Here is an 11410-nt window from a genome sequence, read left to right as displayed (position 1 = left end):
GACTGGGGGCGGACGACGCGCGGAGGAGGGGGGGGCCTGGGGGCCAGACCACTGTGTGTGTGAAGGGGGGACGGGTAGAGCTGAGGGGCTGGACCACTGTGCACTGTGTAGGGGGTGAGGGGCGAGCTGTGGAGCAGGACCCCTGGGGGCGTGGGGGGCGGAAGGTGGGTTGGGGAGAGATGAGGGATGAGGGAACAAGTAGGGGAGTGAGAGAGGCTACAGAGACCGGTTATCCCGTGGGCAGCGGGAAGAGGGGAGTTTGGACCACTCTGCACGGAGGGGGGAGCAAGAAGGTGTTTGGTTGGGGGGTGGATGATGGACCACTCATCTGAAAGGTGGTGTTAGAGTTTGGAGACCAGATCACTTGGGGGTGGGGAGCAGACCATGAGGGGCAGATCTCTCTGAGGAAATGAACTGAACCAAGAACAGGGTGAGGGAAAGGGAAGAGACCAGGTCAAGTAGCTTTACCATGGACCATCTCTTTAAATCCATACAGCATTTTACAGCAGAGGATCTGGGGCTCCAAAATGTAGAGTGACTTCCCCAAAGTAATACACAGTGACAGAGACATACTCTCTTAAACGTCAAGAAATTGGATTATAAATATGTGCAGAAAAGTGCACGAATCATCAGTATACATATGGATAGATTTTCACGCAGTGAACAAACCCACGTAGTATCCGCTGAGGTTAAGAAATGGTGCACTGCAGAAGCACATCAGGTCCTTGCCCAGTCCCAATCCCTTTCCCTTCTTTCCTGATTATAAACAGCATCAATTAGTTTTGCCCATTGTGTTTGCCTTCTTTTACTCGTTACGTTAATACAAGATATTGCATAAGTTTATACATCATTTGAATATACTACCATTTATTCATTCATTCCACTGTGGGTGGAAATTTGGTTGTTTCCAATTTAGGGTAATCATCAATCAATAGTGCTGCTGGGAACAACTATATATATATAGTTGAATATATGTTATAGGATATGTACCTTAGTGTGGAATTGCTTAGGGTATTCATATGTTTAGCTTTAGCAGCTACTGACAGACAGGAATCTGAATTGGTTGTACCAGTTTTCACTCCCACCAGCAAAGTATGAGAATTCCAGTTGCTCCACATGTTCACCACTCTTTGGTGTTGTCAATCTTTTTCATTTCAGCCATTCTAATGGGTGCATACATTAGGACTCTCGAGAAAAAGAACCAGTAGGGTGTGTGTGTGTGTGTGTGTGTGTCTGTGTAGACAAGTCCATAATCTTCAGGATAGGTCAGCAGGCTGGAGACCCAGGAAAGAGCTGATGCTGCAGTTCAAGTCTGAAGGCCTTCCGCTAACAGAATCCACCCTTCTTCATGAGACTTCATTCTTTTTCTGTTTTTCCTATTAAGGCCTTCAACTGAGACCATAATGAGGTCCACCCACATTATGGTGAGTAATCTGTTCTACTCCAAATCTACTGGTTTAAATGTTAATCTTCTCTAAAGAATACCTTCACAGACACACCTAGCATGTTTGACCAAATATCTGGGTACTGTGGCCTAGGCAAGTTGACACGTAAAATTAACCATCACAATGTGGTATTGCTTTCTTATAATTTGCATTTTCCTGATGATGTGTGAAGCTGAGCTCATTGGCCATTTGGATATTATCTTTTGCATTTTAATCTCTTGCCTATTTCTCTTTGTTTTTTTGGCTGCACTGGGTCTTTGTTGCTGTGCGCGGGCTTTTCTCTAGTTGCGGTGCACGGGCTTCTCATTGCGGTGGCTTCTTTTGCAGAGCACGGGCTCTAGGCGCACAGGCTTCAGTAGTTGTGGCATGCAGGCTCAGTAGTTGTGGCTCTCGGGCTCTAGAGCACAGGCTCAGTAGTTGTGGCACTCAGGCTTAGTTGTTCCACGGCATGTGGGATCTTCCCGGACCAGGGCTCGAACCCGTGTCCCCTGAATTGGCAGGTGGATTCTTAACCACTGCACCACCAGGGAAGTCCCTCTTGTCTATTTCTATATGGGGTTCTCATAATGTTCGCATTCATTAAGAGGAGTTCCTTACATATTCTATATATTTGCTATATGTTAGTTGTATGTATTGCAAATTTTCTTCTCAATTGTGCTTCACCTTTTTATTCTCTTTATAAACTCAATAAATAAAAAAGTTTAACTGTAACGTAGTCCAATATATCAATGTTTTTCTTTAGTACTATACTTCTTGTGTTTGGTTAAATAAACCTTTGACTATTCCAAGATGTTCTCCTCTGTTATCTTCTAGGAGCTTTACTGTTTTATCTGCACATTTAAATACTCAATCCACCTGGAATTGATTTTTATGAATAGTATGATGTAGAGGGACAAGATTAATTATTTGTCCGTATGTATATCCAGTTGATTCAGGCTAAAACTTCCAATATAATATTGAATACAAATGATGATAATGAACATCCTTGTCTTGTTTCTGATCTTAAAGGAGAGTTTCAATGTTTCACTGTTAAGTATAACATTTGCTGTTTGTTTTTTGTCATATCATTTAACAGATTAAGGAAGTTCCCTTCTACTTTTAACTTGCCAAGAGTTTTTGGTAATAAATTGGTGTTAAATTTTATCTGATGCTTTTGCTAAAATCTATTGAGACAATTATTTTATTTCTTTATTCTGAAAATGTGATGTATTACATTGATTGATTTCTAATGTTAAACCAAACATGCATTTTGGAATACGTCCAACTTGTTTGTAACATATCATCAATTAATATGTTTGACATACCTCTAAATTTGATTTGTTCATGTTTTGTTTAGATTTTTTACTTCTATGTTCATGAGAGAGAATGGCTTCTTTCTTACGTATTTCATAGAATTCATCATTGAAGACATCTAGTCATGGAGTTTTCTTTGTGAGTAAGGTTTCTGGTAATCATAAGATTATTCAGATTTTCTATTTCTTTTTGGGTTGGTTTCAATAAATTGTGTTCTATGAATTTGTTCATTCCTCCTATCCTTTAAAACTTGATGGCAAAAAACATGTTCAAATATGTTTTCATTATCTTCTTAATGTCTCTAGGAGCATTGTGATGTCCCCTTTTCATTCCTGATACTGTTAATTTATGCTCTCTTTTTTTAAAATTTGATCTCGACAGTAAGTTATCAATTTTATTAATCTTTTCAAGGAATCAACTTTGACTTTGTTGATTCCTTCTATTGTTTTCTAATTATTTTTATAATATCCTGTGATGGATACCTAAATCATTGATGTTAAGGCTTTCTTCTTTTCTAACGCAAGCATGTAACGCTGTACATTTTCCTCTGAACATAGCTTTAGCTGCATCCCACAAGTTTTGTATGTCATATTTTCATTACTAGTCAGTTCAAAATATTTTTTTATAATTTTTATAAGACCTATGGGTTATGATAAATATATTGTTTCACTTTCAAGCATTTAGGAACTCTCTACTTTTTGTTATTTATTTTTATTTTAATTCCATAGTGGTTAGTGACCATACTCTGAATGATTTCAGTCCTTTGAAATTTTCTGAGACTTGCTTTAGGACCCAGCATGTGGTCCACTTTTGGGAAATATCTGTATGCATTTGTAAAGTATGTGTATTCTGTAGTTATTGTGTCTAGTGTTATATATATACAAAATTAGATCATATTTGTGAAGTGTCTTATCTGGGTTTCCTATTCCAAGTATACTTGTTGATCTTTCTTTGATCTATTTGCCCTATCAATAGATCAGATTGTTCTATCAGTTACTGAGAGGGGTATGCTAAAAATTTTCCTCTACGGCTCTGAATTTGTTTGTCATTTTGGTTTTATCAATATTTAATTTATATGTCTTTAACTGTTGTTAGGTGCCTACACATTTAGAATTGTTTTGGTAGTTTGACTCTCTTATCTTTAGGAACCGTTTCTTTTTCTCTAACGCTGCTTCTTGTCATATATTCTTGTGGTTAGTGTATCATGGTGTTATTGCTTTCATTCTTTTATTTCAACCTTTTTTCATTCTTACGTTTATAATGTGTATTGTAAGCAGCATATAGATTTTTTAAAATTCTAGAATATATTTTAAACACCATGAGACATTAAAATTATTATTGTTTTATATAGTCAATACTCATTTTGATTTTCTGATATATTTACACTTTTCATTGTTTTTTATTCATTCTTACCTATCCATTCTTCCAAATGGGGTTATTTTCCCTCTACCTAAAGAACAACCTTTACACATTACACTAGTATAGTTCCACTGGAGATGAAGTCACTTAGTTTTTGTTTACTTGATATGTCTTTTTTTATAACTGTATTTTTAAACAATATCATTGCTGGGTATAAAATTCAAGGTTGCCAGCTATTTTCTTTCAGCACTTTGATACATTCTGTCTTATGGCTTCTACTATTTCTATCGAGAAGTCAGCTGTCCGTCATATTACTGCCCCACTTGAAAGTAATACATTCTTTTTCCATCTGCCTGTTTTTCAGATTTTCTTTTTGTCTTTGCTTTTCAGACATTTTACTATGATACAACTGAGCATGATTTTCTTTGCATCTATCTTACTTAGACTTCATAGTGCTTCTTGAATATGTGATTTGTTATCATTTATCAGTTTTGGTGACTTCTACTCTAGTCTTTCCCTTCTTTTCTGAGACTCCACTACACATGTTAAATCTTTGTACTCAGTTCCATTTATCTCTTTTGCTCTCGTCTGTAGTCTCTGTCCTTGTTTCTCTTGAACCTTCTGTCTAGTTATTTTCTACTGATCAGTATAGCAGTTCACTAATCCTCTCTTCAGTACCATCTAATCTGCCATTAAACTCCCTTATTGAGTTCTAAATTTCAATTATTATATTTTTCATTTCTAGAATTTCCATTTCCATTCTGCTGAATTTTCTTCTGCTGAATTTCTTCAGAATATTTTCTAGAAATGTTGATCAGAGTTATTTTCAATACCATTATGATAAATGTAACAACTTTTTTCTCTCTTGTGTTTTGGTTATCTGATCTTTTTTTAATCCTGGTGTGATGGGGAATTTTTTTTAACTAAATGCCAGATATTGTATAATTAAAATTGTAGAGTTTATTGGAGGGTTGGGATGATATTATCTTTTATAATTTACTTTTGTTTCTGGCAGGCAGTTAAGGTAGGGGGAGTTCATCTTAATCCTATCAGAAAGTGAGTTGTTTATAGCTTGGCTTCAGTCTTTACATAGGCGAGTGTATATCTTGTTTGGTCTTACTCTTTAGTGCTTAGATCTTCAGGTCTCCCAACTTAAAGTCTAGGGCATTTACTAGGACCTTCCTTGGCTGGCGCTGGACTCCAGGGTTTGTTCATTTAGCCCATAAGTCTGCCTGTAGTTCTTCTCAACTTCTCAGACTCTAGGCTGCCACTCATAAAGCAGCAATGTCTGGTGGGGGAAAGCTATGCTGAATATTGAGTCATTGCAGTGCTTTTCTTGTCCCTGGAACCTTGGCCCCTCAAGGTCTTACCACCTCAGTAGCTTTCCAATTCTTTTGAACAGATTTCATTTCCTTTTTCATTCAGAATTTGATCTTTTGCTTGGTGGGAGAGTCAACAGATCTGACACAAACTAGTTCCCCCGGCCAGAACAGGGATGGGACAAATGTAGGGAAGTCTGAAGCCACTGCCTCATGAGCCTACTCATGTGGAACAATCACAGAGCTCACTGTCACTGTTCCTGTCACTCAGGGCCTTCGCAGCACTCCACCCGAGATCAGCATGGATGGGTACTGATGGGACGACCAGCAGGATGACAAGAGAGCCTGGTGGGTGAAAGGGGTTCACATAGCCGGAACCTTCTCACCGTTCAGTTCTCAGCCTATAAGCCCCTCCTGAGAGCGCCCACCCTGGGACCCTCTGTCCAAAGCAGCCCCTGTCCACAGTCCCTCCCTCATACATGGTCTCCACCATGGCCTGAAACTGTCTTTCTCATTTAGTGGTTTACTTGTTTATTGAGTGCCACCCTCTCCCCACAACCCCACAATTGCTACATGAAAGTGAGGACCTTGGCCCTTTTGTTCCCACAGCATGTACCCAGGTGCCTAACACAGTGCCTGACACACACAGGCCTTCCACTTTCATTTGTTGTATTAATAAAGAAGTACAGGCAGACCCCAGGGATATTGTGGGTTCAGTTCCAGACCACCGCAATAAAGCGAATACCGCAATAAAGCAAGTCGCACGAATTTTTTGGTTTCCCAGCTCATATAAAAGTTATGTTTACACTATACTGTAGTCCATTAAGTGTGCAATAGCCTTGTGTCTAAAAAATGTACATACTTTATTGGTCAAAATTGCTAATCATCTGAAGCCTTCAGCGAGTTGTAGTAGTAACATCAAAGATCACTGATCACTATAACAGATATAATCATCATGAAAAAGTTTGAAATATGGTGAGAATTACCAAAATGTGACAGAGATAGGAAATGAGCAAATGCTGTTGGAAAAAAAGGGAGTGGATGGACTTGTCCAAGCAAGGTTGCCACAAACCTTCAATTTGTAAAAAAAGCAATATCTGTGAAGCGCAATGAAATGAAGTGCAATAGAATGAGGTCTGCCTGTAACTAAATGAATGGCCAAGTTACAAAAGGGCAAGAGTAGAAGGAATGAAGGGCAAAAATCCCACAAGAACCATCTCTTCCACACAAGACCTTTGCAAAGAGCAAGTTTCCTCCTTTCCTGGGTCTTGCTCTCTTCCAGCCCCACCCCTCCCTGCATGCAGCCTCCTGCATACCTCCCAGAACTCACCTTCTCCCTCAGAAAACTTCACCCTGCCCAGGAGGAGCTTATCCCTCGGTCCCTTCTCGTGTCTTGGAATCCCAAGCAATGCCTTTGGTGTCCACCAGGCAGGCGGTGGCCTTCTCCGCTCTGTCCTACCTGATGGGGAGGATGGTGGTCGGACTTGAGTCCTAAGAACGAGGGTGGATGGGAGTGTCCCGGTCCCAGTTGGGTCTCTCTGTCAGCGCAGCTGTTTCTCTTTATGAAGTCACTTAGCAAAGATAAACATTCATTTTCCGTGGTTACATACGGGTCAAAACTCTATGGAGGAAGAGCTGTTTATTTCCCCTGCTAGCATTAGAGGCCAGATCTCTGATTCTCTCCTGTTCTCCACCTCACCTTGCTGGCAAGCCACCCCCGTCGTTAAGTGTGTTTCCAAGGGATGGTACCAGCTTCCCCACATCAGCTCCACCAGCTTCCTTGGACTTTAGTCTTCTGGTGACAGGGGGAGAGAGTGTGCCCGTTCATTCCACCATTTACCTAGCCAACATTTCCTCCTGCATAATCAACCCTTTGTACCAGGGTGTCCCACCTCTGCCATTCCACTGACGTGACAAGGTCATTCTCCACTTCTGACCTTGCTCTCCCGACTTAACCTCACCATGGCTCCCCGTTGCTCTGAAGACAAAATGCAAAATCCCCTTCATGGGCCTCGTAGGGCCCTTGCGGAGCTGGCCCCTGCCTGCATCTTCATCCTCATCCCAGCTCTCCCTTGGCCTCCAGCCCTACCCAACCTCTGTCAGTTCCTCAAAGGCACTGAGTCTGATTTCACTGTGAGCCATTGCAAGCAGTATTTTAACTCTGCTCGAACCCTCTTCTCCTTGCCTCCGTTGGCTACTCCTTCTCATCCTTCGGAACTCAGCTTACAGCCTCCTTCTTCACAAGGCATGCCCCTCCCCAGATGGGTTAGTTGCTCCTTATGTGCTCCTAGGGCACTGAGGACCATCCTGGAATAAAGTTATTACAAATTATAATCACCCGTTTACAGGTCTAACTCCCCAGCTAGAACCTGGGGGTAAGGACCATGTCTATTTTGCTCTTCGTGTGGTTATTTGCTTGCTTGTGCCTGAATCCCTCCAGACAATGAACTTGATGAGATCAGGGCAATGTTTCTGCTCACCATCATATCCCCAATGCACCACAGCATGCCCAGCACATAGTAGGTCCAAAGGTGCCCACAGCCCCATGTTTTTCTCCACACCATACCACCAACTAACTTTAACTGAATGCTTTCTGTGCACCAGATTTGTGCTAACCATTTGCATGGAGTGTGTAGTTTATGTCTCACAATCGCCCTATGAGATAGGAAGTGTTAGCCCCACTTCACAGATGAGGAAGTAGAGGCACAGAAGAGGTTTAGCAGCTCAGCCAAAGCCACAACAGAAAAGTCTTAGAGGAGGGAATCAAACCTGGGCAGTGTGCCTCCAGCACTCACGCCCTTAACCCCTACTCAGGACTGTCCCTATCACAACATCTATCCCACTGCGCGGTGGCCAGCCCTCTCCTCCCCTCCACCGAGCTTCTCCGCATGAAAACAATCAGCAGCCCTTTTAGTTGCTCAGTCAGCATCAGCCACCAGGTGGCAGTCGCACCTCCCAGATAAAATCATCTCTCCCTTTATTTCCCCCCATTTCCAGAACGAAAGAACTCAATTTTTGTATTTACCAAGGAATGAATAGTCTGAATTCAAACCTCGACTCTTTTCGGTTGAGCTTTTTGAAAATGGTGCTTGGAGAAAGTGCGTTTCTAATCCCTAGGCTGCTCCGCCGGGCTGGTGGAGAAGTTCAGCGCCTGCCTGGGGCGTGCCCTGCATAGAAAGACCGGGAGCAACTGTGCAAGACGTCTTTTCAGCCAGCAAAAGAGATGATTTGCTCCTCCCTCCCCCCACCCCTCATCAAACTGCTGCAGGAGCAGAAAAGCAAAAGATGCATATTCCTAGTCTTGAATTCCATTTGGCCAGCAGCAGGCATGGGGACATATGGTCCCCTGAGGAGATAGCCACAGATGACTGTCAGAAAAGGGCCTTCCCACCTCATCTGCGCCTGAAATGTTGTTCCTTCCTTCTCCACTGGCTCTGCCACACGCTTCTGGCAGCTTCCACCGTGTTCCTGAGAGTGGAATGGGTTTGGGGGCTGAAATGGTTCTTGCTGCCAAGCCCACCCTGACTTTCCAAAAGCTAACCCCAGGACTTCGAGAAAGAAAGAAGCCCAGGCCCATTCCATAGCAGGAGGAGGGAAGCAAGGGAAAAGGTATACTTTATTTTTAAATGAAGAAATTGTGATGTTTTAAATGCTTACATCAAACAAATAAATGCTGTTAACCCCCAAAATACAATGTAACAGAATTATGCTTTTCTCCAAGAAATCCCAGGAGTTACTTTTAAGACTGGACTCTTTGTGTTACAAGCAGAGGAATGGCCCTGAGCTTAAAGGTGTGTGATGGCTCGATTCTGTTCTCCTACTTGTCACTGGATCTCTATGGCCGTTGTTTAATGTCAACTGTCTCCATTTTTGGCCCTTTGTGAATGAGAGGATCTTGGGTCCCAGGGGACCTAGCCTAACACTGAGTTTGTTGGGACCAAATGGATGGGAGGACTCCACCCTATGGGGAATTGAGAGAGAATCCTCTAGACCTGGTAGCAGGGAAACTGAGCCCTTTCCCCCTCCCCTGCTGCCTCACCACCACTAAACCAACACACACACACACACACACACACACACACACACACACACATGCCTCAGCTCTTGGTTTTTGAGCCTGATATCTAAGATTAGTTATCTATGTCCTCCATCTATCTTGTCTTCCTTTCATATACCCTCTCCGAATCAGAATAACGCTTAATCAGAATTAGAGCCTGTTCAATGCCACTAAGTGCCACTCGTTACTTGTTAAAGCAGGATCTCTAGTGCCCTTTCATACAAGCCAAGCATTTCAATTAGACTTCAGAGGACAGGGAGGGGACTGGGGTAAAGATTGCCCTTTGTAATCAATACCCTCCTTTCTGAAGCTTCTGTGTATCTGGGTAGGATTAGGATGGGCCTTGTTTCCTCCTGCTTTCACAAAGGTTTTGCCTTTGCCGAAGTGTTCCAAGGGAGTGGAGTTAGTACTGCATGGTAAATTGTATCTCCTCCAAAAATAGTGCAGCATGTGGGATTTTGCCGAAATCCAAGTCATTCTCAGATATCTTTCTCAATCCCCACATTTCCTCAAGCCAGTGTCATCCACTGACATCCACTGACATTCACCGTCATCCACAACCATCACTCACGGAGACCACTGCCATCCCCTTCTAAATGGTTCTTCTCCCACTCTTGCTCCCCTACAATCTATTCTCCATGCAATTGCCAGAGTGATCACTGATCACTTCCCGTCCCTCTGCTGCAGCAACTCTTCAGTGGCTCTCCATCTAATTTAAAATAAAATCCAAAGTTTTTACCCTGGCTAACAAGGCCCTGCCTTATCTGGCCCCTTGACCTCTCTGAGCTCATCTCATGACCCCTCCCTCTTGTCACAGCCTTGATATATCAAGCTCAGTCTTGCCTCAGTACCTTTGCCTATGCTGTTCTCCCTGCCCAGAATACTTTTTCCTCAGATTTTGGCATGGCTAGTTTTTCTCGTATTATTCATATCTCAGCTTAAATCTCACCTGTCAGAGATGCCTTCTCTAATCTCCCCAGTTCAAGTAGCCCCTTCCCAGTCTCCACCATATTATCCAGTTTCGTTTTTCTCATAACACTAACAGTAATAACATTTTCTTGTTCATATATGTCCTTACTTGGCGATTGTCTGATTTCCTCTTCTGAATATAAATGCCAACAAGATAGGGACTTTCATGGCTTTGCCCCCATAATATCGCCAGAGTATAGAACAGGGCAAAACAGGGCAAACACTTGGATGAATGATTGAATGAATAAGAAAACTTCTTAATATGATTCTCCTTTGCAGATTGCCACCTTTGGCTAACAGAGAGCAAGTTCAAAATTCAGATTAGTGGTTCTGTGAATAATTATAATACCTTATCTTTGTAAGGCATTTTCTCCTGAGATCCACCCAACAACTCCCAATGCTGGGTGTGGGCATCACATTTCACTAGGGCTCAGATTACTGAAATGACTCACCAAAATCACATAGACACACACACACACACACACACACACACACACACACACACAGCTGAGGGCTCAAATCCAGGTCTTTGTCCCCAGAATGTAAATGCCAAGAGGACAGAGACTTTATGTGTCTCATCCCCACAGTATCCTCAGAATAATGTGCAAATATTTGTTGATGAAATGAATGAATAAATGAATGAGCAAACTCCTGGACAGAATTCTCTCTCTGGGACTGAGGCAAATTCTAAAACATAGCAGCTCCCAGCCTCTCGCTGTATCTGGCTGGTCTGTTCTAGCCTCAGGAGAGACCAGCTCTTTGCTCCTCCCCCTACCTCCCCCCGGGGGCCTGGGTCCCCCAGTCTCCTGTCCAGAAGCTGCCTCCATAACCCAGCCAGACTCTCTTCTCTCAGCACCCACACTATCCCTGTCCTTGTTACTCCAAGGCTTCCACAGGGACTTGCTTCTTTCTCCAGCCTCCAGCGCGGTCTGAGGAGCTTGTTAGAAGTGCAGAGTCTCAGGCTCCCA

General features: G+C 42.6%; 1 long non-coding RNA gene across 1 annotated transcript; it reads left to right on the top strand.

Moving 5' to 3' along the window:
* The first annotated feature begins 301 nt into the window (after window positions 1–301).
* Window positions 302–6065, top strand: LOC103008491 (uncharacterized). The gene is made up of 3 exons (XR_451763.2): window positions 302–1424; window positions 2782–2876; window positions 5688–6065. It is a non-coding gene; the product is annotated as an uncharacterized LOC103008491 (long non-coding RNA).
* The last annotated feature ends 5345 nt before the right edge of the window (window positions 6066–11410 follow it).

Source organism: Balaenoptera acutorostrata, chromosome 2, assembly GCF_949987535.1.
Source record: "Balaenoptera acutorostrata chromosome 2, mBalAcu1.1, whole genome shotgun sequence".
Classification (NCBI taxonomy): domain Eukaryota; kingdom Metazoa; phylum Chordata; class Mammalia; order Artiodactyla; family Balaenopteridae; genus Balaenoptera; species Balaenoptera acutorostrata.
This window is presented reverse-complemented; position numbering and strand designations above follow the sequence as displayed.